The following is a 12,008-nucleotide window of genomic DNA, read 5'->3' on the forward strand; positions in this document are numbered from 1 at the left end:
GTTAGCAGCATACTTCATATAACTTAACATTCTCTGTGTGTGTGACAGGTTTTTATATAAGGTGATCATGTACTGAACAGGATTTGTCACTAAGCCTTAAAGTGATCATCATAGTTCTTATAATAAAAAGCATTAAGTAAATAGCAGGATTTTTTTCCTACCTTCGTCATGTTATGAGCACACATACTGGGGGAAATAGTTGAAAACTTGGTGGAGATTTGGGATGGTGTCTTGCCAACCTGCTAACAGCTGACGATCTCTCTTCTGTAATGTTATCTTTAAAGGTATTGGTGGAAGCCTGGAAATGCAGCAGAGAACCAGTGTGGTATCAGTGCACATCATATGAGCTCAGTTCTAAAGCAGCTCAGTCTGAATCAACATCAGCTCACCTTCCCTATCCCTAGGGAAAAGAGGGAGGAAACAACAGCTGCACTCACCATCCCAAACCTGCTTTTCCATTGCTATAAGGTTGCAGGGTTTGCTGTGGGTGGGATGATGTCTTGAGCTCATTCCCAGCAAACCCCTGTGGGGCTGTTGCGCCGTTTCCTTCTGTAACCTGGTGTTGACTCAGGGCAGTACTTCAGCATGGATCTGGTTTGCAAACACTTTGCAGTCAAATTCTTTGTTGGTTTTCATGGTGATCTTGAGTGTTCAGAAAGGCTGTCTGAAGGTTGTAATAACCCTTCTTCTATTCCTTGTCCGTTGCCTATTTCCCCACTGCTCCTGAATTGCCTTTGAAATTTAATTTCTGCTTCTGACAGTGCAGAGCATGGGCCTGTAGCCCTCTTTTTGCTCATATTAAACTGCTGCACTGAGGATATTTAGTTTTAAGGCAGCTTCATAATTTGTTTCAGTGTCTGTCTTACTATTGCTGATCACTGAAAAGTCTGTCCATCTCCTCTGTCAAAGTGAATGAATATTGTATCCTGTTCTTTCAAGCAGGCTGCTAGGTAATGACCTGTGCCATTACAGGCTGGAAAGGCCAAAAATGCAGTGCCTTATTGTGCTCTCAGTAGGGCAGAACATTTCTTTATTCCTCAAGGGATGCTCCAGGTGCACTGTGGTGACCAGAGGTGAGACATGGACAGCAGAAACGAGGGTCTCCTGCTGGCTGGAAAAAGACAAGTTACTCAAGGAGGTGGGCACAGTCTTTCCTAACATCTAAGAGAAAATTGTTTTCTGTCTATTTGTTTAACATTAGTCTTAGGAAGAGCTAACATCCTCAGTGATCAGAAATGGCTTTGCAGGTATGAAAATATTTCATCTTCATTATTAATGGTGTTTAAAGTAAATTCAAGAGATGGGTTTAACTGGTGGCTATATTGTTTTTTAAAAGGGAACTTTCTGCCAGTAGCAGATTTACTGAGAGTTAACGTGTAGCTGGCTGTCAGCTCCTGTTTGGCACTGTTTTCATTACATGCTGTGTGTCTGCTGGGGGAAAAAAACCCACATTATTTAGTACTTGATCAGCCATTAGATGCTCAAATACAAAGGAAGGCAGCGAATCAACCTCCAGTGACTTTTTGACATCGTGCTCACTGGAAAGTCTCAGAAGTCTTTTCACACGGATGAATGCTGATCCACAGAATTGTCTTATTCAGCTCCTGCACTTTGTGGGGATATACAGAGTGATGCAGCAGTGGAAGCCCTGGTCGCTTGCAATTCCTCGTGTTACTGAAGCACTTACAAAAATGAAATCCAAAAGAGCAAGAAATGGTTGTGACCTTTGTGAATGAATGTGATTCTTCCTCTCTGGGGATAAAGAGATAGCTTGAGCCACCTTTGGGATTCTTGTTCTGCAGAAGCCAACAGAGTGAACACAAAGTGATTAAGAACATCCAGATATTTATGGTTTGCTGTTCCTTGCTTCAGTTTGTCCAATTCTAATTGACATATATTGAAATTAGCATATATTGAATTCAGTTGTTGTTGCCAAACACCTTGCTGAATTAAGTGATGCCTCAGGTGAAGGTGGATGTTGGAGGAGTGTTGCCCAGCAGGTCCTGTGCAGCTGGCTGGGTGTGATGCCTTTGGTAAGTGCTTGGTGAGCAAGGATGTGGTCTGCTCCTGTGACCGTGTTTGTTGCTGTCTTGCTGCACTGCTCACTCCACTGGGCTGAGTGTGCTTCCAAGAGGCTGTCAGGATGATCACAAACATACAGCTGTTGTTTCTCTGATAGTGTCTGCTTAGCTGTCACCTATTCCCTTGGGTTCTCCACTGAGCAGTTTTCTCTTAGGAGCCTAGGGCTGTGAAGGGTGGTAAGGGTGAGCTTTGCCTGCCTGCTTGCTGCCCAGGCCTACCAGTATCACCAGTGCCTGGGGAGAGCCTCTTGCTTTCCATGGGGTTGGTTTCTGTTCTGCCTCCTTGGTTGGCCCCTGGAGGCACCACTTGCCCGTTGAGCTAACGAGAGGCAGCTACCATGGGAGGCAGTGGCCTCGAGTGGTGCCTGAGTGGTTCAGGTTGGATGTTAGGAAGAATTTCTACTCCGAGTGGTGCTGCATTGGCACAGCTGCCCAGGGAATGGTGGAGTCCCTGTCCCTGGAGGTGCTCCAGAACCGTGGAGATGTGGCACAGTGATGTGTGTGGTCAGTAGACATGGTGGAGTTGGTTGGGGTTAGACTTGGGGATCTTAGAGGTCTTTTCCAACCTTAAGGATTCTGTGATGCCATAAACGCTGTGGCCTTTGGGGCAGCTGCTGCAGAGGGCACTGGAAGTGCTGTGGTTTATTGGTGTCAGATCTGCTCTTGTGCCATTGTTTGACGTTATGGACCTCTTAAATCGTTCAGGGGAAGACCTCAGTCCCCAGCGCGCCCGTACTGTCGCTCTTTGCTTACCGCTGCTCGGTGGCTTGGCTGACAGCAGTGATGCTGGAAGCAGGCACAGCACCATGTGCTCTCCCTTCCCAAGGGGAAAGCAGACGGCTGCAGCCTCAGCGTGCCAGGGGGAGGCAGAGGCAGGGGCTCAGTGGGACTGTGACAGCACCAAGGCACGCAATCACAGTGCTGTTTGCATTAGCGAGAAAGGCTTCCATTGCTTAATCAATTGAGTTGATTAGAGCTGAGATCCCGTGCTTCCCCACAGAATTCAATCTGCAAGTTGTTCTGGTTAACCTGGGTGTTTCATCTCCTCACCCCACGCACTTCGCTCGCCGTGCTGCCATCCACTCTCATTTTCAATTTCACACCGACATGCTCTTGACGTATTTATAAACGAATTCTTATGTCAGTCCACTAGAAAACAACCAAATACACTCCAGTGAAATATTTCCGTCTCCTGTTGCTGTGGCAATTTTGATTGCTACTGAGCAAAAAGGGTGGCAGAAGCTTGTGTCAGTGCCACAGCATCCTGCTTCCCACGTGGCACCCAGAGCCCGCTGCTGACTGTCTTGGCAGTGGTTTTACCCACGCCGTATTTCTGATAGGCAAATCTCAAAGGCCTCTCCAGAGAGAAGTAAATGAGGACGTACGTGCTCGCTCAGCTGGGGAAGCTGAGGCACAGGAGTGCAGTGACGAGCTGGGGATGAGAGCAGTCCCCTTCAGCTCCCTCAGCTGAGCTTCCATGGGGTGTCAGGGCAGCTACATCAGAATTTCATCCACACCTCAGCGTGCCATCTCTAGGCTTTCCCTCTTCTCTGTCCAGCAGGAAAGGCTGAGGCTCAGGAACAGGTGACCAGATGGTTTCTGTGCAATTAGTTACCACTCATCAGCTGGCCTTTATAGTGGGCTATAAGCTGCTGGTTGTCTGCCCTTAGTAAAATGGCTTGAACTGTGAGAAAGGAGTTTTTCTTTGCAGTGGGTGGGGGAAATGAGAATGGGCTGTTAATGTGATCAGCTGACAGATGGTAACTCACAGGGGATAATTAACTGTTTGTACTACAGGGTGTTGAGTATGTAACAAGGCTGTCAGTAAAGCAAGAAGAGGACTCAGTGAGGCATAGCTCAGAGAGGACCAGAGCGTGAGCTCACTGCAAGGTGATGCTGAAAGGAGGATCTCTCCCTCCAGTCTGGAACTAACAAGGTAGACACAATTAAATCCATCTCGCTGAGGGCCGACAGCTTTCTACCTCCTGCCTGTGGCTTGCTGTGGCATCATGGAGATAAAGGGAAAGAAAAGCTCCCTGACGTCTGGGCGCCCTGATTGCTGGGAAGCTTTTCTGCCTCCAGCCTGGGGAGAAGGGGAATATATTAGAAAAAAAAAATGAGGAGCCTTACAAGTCTGATCTGTCGAGAGTGTCGAAGTGAGGAGCATGTCCCCTGACCGACTTTCCTCCTTAGGAGAGAGTGAGCAGCAGCAGAGTGACATGACTTCGGTGGCCTGTGTCACCAAGGCAGCAAGAGTGCTCCCAGGGCTGTCCTGCCCGCAGGGCTGGCTGCTATTTTAAGAGAAGAAGACGTGGAAGTGATGTTGTTTGCAGCCAGCTCCTGTTCCTCCTGCTGCAACAAGCTCTGGGAGCGAGGGTGGAGGGAAAGCAGGCTCCCTGTCTTCTTGCAATGCTTTTCTCTCCATGTATTCTCGAAATCCTTGTTTCTAAAGGCAGCTGTCTCAGCAGTGGGGGTTAAGCACAAGTGCATGTGGTGCTGGCAGGATAAGGAGGATGATCAGTGAGTTGGAAACCCCTCCCTTCCTCTGGGTTCTGAGGACTCTGTGTACAATTTAAAGGAGGGGGGGAAGGCATTGAAGATTTGTCAAACTTGTTCCTGGCAGATAAGTTGGTTTTATCGAGTGGCTTGACGTGTAATTCCATGCAGCGTATCGATGTTTATCCGATGTTTACTCAGAGGAAGACATTTCCTGCCCGTTCCAAAAATTAAACTTGGTGTAAATGGTGTGTTTGCTCAGGGAAAATGAACGTGCTGCTGCTGTCAAAGTGTCAGGTCTGTCTGGAACAAGGGTCCTGCAGGAGACAAGTGACATTAGTGCGTTCAGAGATGTTGCATTTGAAATACCAAGGCGCTCAGTCTTTCGGGAGCCATGTAACTTGAAGAGATGCAAAGCCTGGAAGGGAGGTGCTGCTTGCACCTGGGAAGGCAGGAATGCATGCAGAGAGAGAGTCAGGATAGGTTATTTCTGCTTTAAAAGGACGCCAGAAGGATGTGAGTAATTGTTCTGAAATTACAGTTTTCCACTTGAATTGTTTTATGGAGGTCCAGTGATACGAGGGCTGCTCTGAAAGTAATGCCTCCTATTTTGTACTGTCAGCCCACACCACCAGAGGTGGATGTTGGTGGTATGGCAGTGGAGGCTGAACCTTCCCACCAGTATCCTGTTCCGTTTTGCTGCCGTGTGACAGATGGCAGCAGAGGGGCACTCTGACAGAGTGGTGTCTGACACTGAAGGGTGGATAACTGTGGCTGCTGCAGCCCACATCCAGAACTGCTGGCTGAAGCTTGTTGTTTGCCTCAGCTTTCAAAGAAGCAATCCAATCTACATCTGTGAAGCACTCTTCCTTCACAGAAATCCACTGATTTCATTAACCCTGCCACTGACTTGTGTAACAGCTGGCTGGAAGGGTGAGTCAATATTGCTCACGCTGAGGTTTGGCCTTGTAAATACAGGTAGCCTGCTGCAGGCCTGTTGTTTGTGCCAGGGGTCAGCATAAATAAGCAATGTTTGGAGTCTGCTTTTTCAGAGGGAGCTGTCTGTCCTTTTTCTTGTTTTGGCCTTGGACCCCTTCCCTGCTGCCGTGAGCTTAATGAGATCCTTTGTCATTCTCCGGGGAAGCTTTCAAACTCACCGCTGTGGGTTTGAGTTGCCTTGAAATAAAAGGTGTTCTGCTTCTGAAGTGCCCTGCCCAAGGGCTCTAGAGCACTGTGCGTGTGATCCAAACATCCAGCAGACAAAGCCATCGCAGGTGAAGTGCAGAAGCATGGTGACGTGGCAGAGAGCCACAGGAAAGTGTTTGCAATCGAGTCCCAAAGGAGGAAGGCTTTGTCTGAAAACCCACCGTCAGCAGGTGATGGCTGTGTGTCAAGGTGGGCCTTGTTGATTTGTCAGAATGGGTGGTTTATTCCCTACTCCGTTGAGTGAGAGGGAGGAACAAGCAGAAAAGAGGAGATGAGAGCTGGGAGGAAGGAGTTCAAAGCAGGCTTCTGGCTTTTTCCCCTCTGCTGAGGCATTGTCTCCCTGTATCTAAGCCACTTGAATTTGCAGCTTGCGTGACTCGTATCCTGTGAGGAGATTTATAGCCTCGAGAACTTCAGTCTGACTTCTTCGGTTATGTTTGCAGAGTGAAAGCCTGGTCAGGAGGGCAGATTTGTAGGGCAGGTGGAGGGAGCTGTCCAGCTGAGCTGAGAACATCAGCCTCTCCCAGCGAGCCATGCTGCCCTGCGTGGAAGGACAACCTACAGTGTGCTGTGTCCTGTGGGTCTGGTCCCAAGGAGGAGGGGAGGAAGGAGAGTGGCTGCTCGAGGAGCAGGGAAGGGGGGATGCAGAGCTGATCAGAGATGTCCTGAAGCAGCTCTGGAGGTTTAAATACCTTGTGAATCCTTGTGGATCTGTGGCCTGAAAACCCATCCCCTCCTCCTGTGACAGATGACACGGTGGCTTCAGACAGCAGCTCTTTGTGTCTCACGTAACCGTGCTACCTCTAAGCTCCTCCAGCCTGCATCTCCTGGCATCAGTCCAGTCCCAAACAAGTGAATTAATTTCTTACTTGATACCAGCTAGAGCAGCTCCTCCAGCATGGGGAGCCCTGCCTGTGTGCTCTGCTGAGTGAGGAGAGTGCTTGGAGATGGCTGTGCAGCTCCCTGCTGTGCCTCAGAAAGCTATATCTATATTTTTAGGGCTTCCCCCCTCCTCCCCACTCCCCCTTCCTTATTTGAAATGGGAAAAGAGAAGATTATGGCACTTGATGATTTAATCAACATAATCTCCAGATAAAACATGCTTCTGCTGTACCACTGGGAGATGCTCATTTATGCTGGCGTGCTTCTCCTAAGGTAAATTAAATCATTAGTTTTAAGTCTGGATTAGCTACGTGCATCTTAAAAAGGCCGTTCAGTAGTTTTAAAAGCTTCTCATCTTGGCATTTCTTGGGAGTCATCAAACTCTTTCAGCACAAGAGTCATGAGAAACGAACCTCCCTGCTCTCAAGTTGCTCTCCCAGCTCGTTGGTTCCATCAGGAGTTTTTGGTCCGGGGCTGTGGGATAGCAAATGCTCTTCAGTTGCAGCCTGGATCCTGAACACTGTTCTCCATGGCAGGACTGAGCAGGGGTGTGTGCACTGAAGGAGACCTGAGCTGATCACATAAGGGAATCGAGGACGATGAGGCCCTCTGAGCAGTTTCTGGGCTTTTATGAATGTGTGATCTTGAGGTGCTGTGTACATCCCATTTTTCAGTACTTACCTTCCCCAGCCCTGGTTCTGCCCATGCATTAATGCTCTCCATCCCAGGAGGATTATGCTGCCCCTGTGTGTGCATTTATTGTGTGTCTGGGCATGGGGCCGGGCTGTTACAGCACAAGTGGAAGGAGTACTGCTCTGCAGCGATTCCTGGGGGAGCTGATAGCTGGGTGGCTGAACTTGGGATTGCTCAGCTAGATCAGGCTGCTGGGGCTCTTGTTTCTAAGGGTCATCAAAAGTAGGAGAAGGAGCCAGCACAGAGGTCACAGCTGGGTTCCTTGAAAGGTGCAGAGCAGCGTCAGGTTCAGAGGTGGATGTCTCTGTGATGCTCTCGAGTCAGCTGAAGGTGTCAGGTTGTGGCCCTTTGCCACCCTGTGGAGGGGCCCTTTGGTGCTCTCAGGTTCTTCTCCCCTTGCAGCACCTTCCTGGCTCCCCTGCAGGCTGTGTTCCCAGCTGGAGCAGAGCATTTGCAGACTTAGAGGCTGGGCTGGAAAAAGCCCAGCGCTGCGCCGGGGTGGGCAGGTCGCTGTGTTACTGCAAGAGGAGATGAAAAGATCTCCAAATGGTATTTGTTGCTTCTGACTGCAGACATCAAGGATCTGTCACTGACAGAGCGAAAGGGGAAAATATGATTTCTAGTTTGATCAGGCTGCTTCACTCTTACAGCTCTGCGGGCTCCAGCCTGACTAGACATGAAGTGCTGTCAGATGCTTTGTCTGCTTCACCTTTTCCTTTGTGCAGATTTTTCACAAGGGGGAGGAGAGGCTTTTAATTATAAAGGAACGGAAGTGTTTGCAGTCCCCCCTGTGCTGATGGAGACACGGGGCCAAAGCTGTGCTGCAGAATGGATTGTGGTATGGTTTCATGTCTCTCTCAAGCTGTACCTCAATGCCAGTCACCCGAAGCTCGCCCTGTGGCCGAGGGGAATCAGGCAGCTCCGTGTTTGGGAGCAGGCAGAGCCATTCCCATTTCTCCATCCATGCGGGTGCCTGACAGAGAGCCATCAAACCAAATGCACGGGATCATTAAATGATCCCGTGCATTTGGTTTGATGGCTCTCTGTCAGGAGAGTGTTGGTTTATGGAGGTGTTTGTTTGAAGCAGAGTGGACAGGAATCATGTTTCAGAGCCGTAAGAGAGAGCTTTTAGCTGTCTTCCTTTTTTCTTCCAAAATAGCAACTGCATCACCACGCGCCATGGGGATGTCAGGGTGAATCTGTTTCACTGACAACAAGATTGTTCTGTCTAGACTGGGAAGCACTGTTTAACTGACTGAGTCTGCAGAATAATTTAAAGGCAAAATACTTTACAGACATTAAGTTTAAGCTAAAAAACCCCAAACAACTAGCTTGACACGATGCCTGATGGACAGCTTACGTGGGGGTGGCTCACTTTGTGATGGTAGCAAGTGACAGATGTCTTCCAGCTGCAGCAGACAGGGACAGGCAGTGTGAGCTGGCGGTCCACTTGGGTGGATGCAATGCAGGACTTGTGTGCAGCCCTCGGATCTGCTGTTGAGTTTTGTTCTGCAGGTGCTCAGCCCAGCCCTGCCTGCTTCTCAGTGCCTCGCCCCAGCGTGCTGCTGGTGCTGCCGCTGAGGGATGCGGAAGGGGCTGTGTGGAGGGGATATGAGCCTTGCATTTGCCATCTGTGTGGAGGGGCTGGCAGCCAGGGCTGAGGCACACATACATGGTGGTGAGATGGCAGCCCAGCTGGCAGGAGGAACTTACTTTCTTCTGGCAGAAAAAGAAAGATGAAATATTAATAGCATGGCTCAAAGGCTGGAATGGATGGGGTTTTTTTTCCCCTCCCTTCGAGGAGGGTTTTAGCTCAGCACTGCATCGATGTCGCTCAGAGAAGTGGCATCTGCTTGGAGCAGGAGGGATGCCAGCCACGCACAGGGAGCTGGCAGCGAGCGGAAGGGGAAGCACGGCCCTGGGATGGGCTGTGCTGTGAGCTCAGGACTTGGCTGAGCACTTCGGATGCACCACAGCCCTCAGAAGTGTGCTGTAGTCTCGTTTGGCTCCAGTTCAGTGGCAGGAAAAGAAAACGTTTTCTTGTCTCTGTCTTTTTTCAGGTCAGGGCTGTGAACCTCTGCCTGCAGCACAAGGATGCCTTCGTGTTGACCACCCTGCTTGGTTGGAGGAGATGCAAAATGAGAGAAGCAGAGGGTCCAGCCATGATATCTGTCTGTCTGTAGCTCCCTTCAGAAAGGGCCTGCTGGCCCCTGAATTGCTTCTGCTGTGAGGTCCTGGTGAGGCAAAGCATTTCCAGGAGTCCCTGATGGCTTTTTAAGCTGGAGTTCATGAAGGTTTTCTCTCAGGGTCAAGCCTTTCTGTTTGCTTCTGCTGATGAACATGGGGGAAGGCTGCCTAGAAAGGGCCTTGCTGCCAGGCAGCACAGCACTCCATCTTGAAGCAGAGGTGTGCCATGTCCTGAACTCCTTAAAATCTGAGCCTCTTACATATACATACATTTATGTATGTGTGTGTGTATATATATATATATATATATTTTCCCCCCTAAGCAATCACCTGACTTCTTTCTGTGCCTGAGCAGAGCAATTTGGTCACTGGGTAGGCGGCAGAACCAGCATCCCAAATGGGTGCATTGGCAGGGAAGCAGGGAAGGAGAGATCGCAGTGAGGAGGATTCAGGCTCTGTGTGTTTGCCAAGTGAGCTGGAAGGAACCGAGTTCGGGGTGTTTAAATCTCTTCCTTCTGTTTCTTTGACATCTCTGTTCTGCTCTCGCTCTGCTAGCTGGTCTGTGCCAGATTCAGAGGTCCTGAGGAGAAGAGAGGACAGGAGTTCAGCATGGTAGGAAACAGATTGAAGCGCTCCTAACTGAAAAACTTTGCAAATGCTGGCTGTGAATGCTGCTTAATTCCTCATCAAGTGTGTGCAGAAATGGAGCATGTCATGGCAGATGGCTATTTGCTCAGGTTCAAGCAGAAGGGTGAGCAGTGAAACGGGGTTTGACCTAGACTCCAGCTTCAGCCTGGCCTTACTTCTTGGCTTGTGCCTTGTCTGGCAGTACAGGGTAAGGGCAGACAGCAGGAGGGGGCCCCAATGCCCCCTTGTGCAGCCTTCCCTTCTGTGTTCCCCTGCCTGCCACCCTGCTGCTGTTGCCTTTTGGTAGACAGTGTGATTAATTACACTGCTCACGGCCTCTGAAAATTTATTTAGGGTTTTATGCTGGCTGCTGCCTACACAATGGCAAATCTGCCGTGGCTGTGTCCCAAGCAGGTGGCAGCTAATAGGTCAATAAACTGATTTGCCCCATTAGAGCTGTCGAGCCGGGCTGCTGCGGTGCAGGCAGGTAGAGGGGAGAGCTGCCGTGCTGAGGAGAAGCCAAGACAAATCTGCTTTAGAAGAAATGCATCTGGCTGTGTGGGTCTGTAGGAAATCGGTCACTTCCCTGATAGCATCCACTGCTTTAATAGATCAGTTTTTCCACTACAGCTTGTCTGTCTTAAACTCTCCTCTCCCTGCCTCCACTGCTGTCCTAAGAAGTGGTTGAATAGGACCTTTTAATCTCAGAGCTTTGGAAGTCTTTTTTTAGAGATTTTTATCACCTTTTCCTCGGGGTATACAAAAAAGAGAGGCTGGAGAGATGGTCATCTGGGGGAAATAGAGAGCCTGGGACAACAAAAAAGCCCCTGAAAATGCTGCTAAGGTCGAGCAGAAATCAGCTCAACTTGAAATAGCTAGCAGCCACCCAAACAGATTACCCAATCACCTCTGCCTTTGAGCGTTTTGATTCTCAGTGCTGCTGTCAAAGAATTGAAAATGGCATGTGTTGAGCAGATAAAACACTTACACCTGCTTTTCAGAGGCGGGGCAATTTCAGAGGCAGGTGCAAACCCTGCAGTCTCAGATGGGCTCCTGCCTGGAAGTGACTCAGCTCTTACCTCCTGCTGATGGGAATGGGATTCTGATGAACTGGTGGAAAGTTGTCTGCGAGTGGAAAGTGGCATGAAGGGGAGTGTGAGCTGTGTTTCTGCACAGCTGTGCCAGCAGGAAAGGATAAACCTGGTTTGCATCACCGAGCACTGTGAACCTGGGTCTGTGAGCTGCCCTCCCCTGCACCGTGGCACTGCAGGCAGTGACTTGCTCTAAGCTTGTCCTGGGCTGCAGAGCCTACACAACTAGCAGCATCACCTCGTGGTGCTAAAGCTGCTCTATCTATTGGGAGATGTGCTAGGGTGCCTCCAGCAGACTGCATCCTGGCTGGGAAGGCAGTTCAGTTATCCTGGCTCCTCCTGTTTCCTCTGTTACTACCCTGCTGGTAGGTTTTAATGCTTCTGCACAGAGTCTGTAAAACCTGAAGCACACTGTGTTTGTTCTATACAATTTTTTAGGTAGCTTATGCTGACCGTCACCTTTCAGTGCATGGTGAGCAGTTCAGCCTTAAGGAAGCATCACTGTTGCAGTTGTCTCTGCTGCCAGTCCTGCCTGGTAAATGAGGATGGCCGAGCCCAGGGTGCAAGCCACATCCCTCAGCACCCATGCAGAGCTTGTGTGCAGCAGAGACACCACTACGAGGCACTCAGAACACCCGTGGCTGCTTAAAAGCCACGGAATTAAGAGATGCCATGCAAGCAGTATTGGAGTACATGTTGTTTTCAGAGCTTTGGGGTGTGGGGCTCAAGTCATCCCGATTTTGGA

Source organism: Cyrtonyx montezumae, unplaced genomic scaffold (assembly GCF_038088225.1).
Source record: "Cyrtonyx montezumae isolate F1298 unplaced genomic scaffold, pur_monq_1.0 scaffold_23, whole genome shotgun sequence".
Classification (NCBI taxonomy): domain Eukaryota; kingdom Metazoa; phylum Chordata; class Aves; order Galliformes; family Odontophoridae; genus Cyrtonyx; species Cyrtonyx montezumae.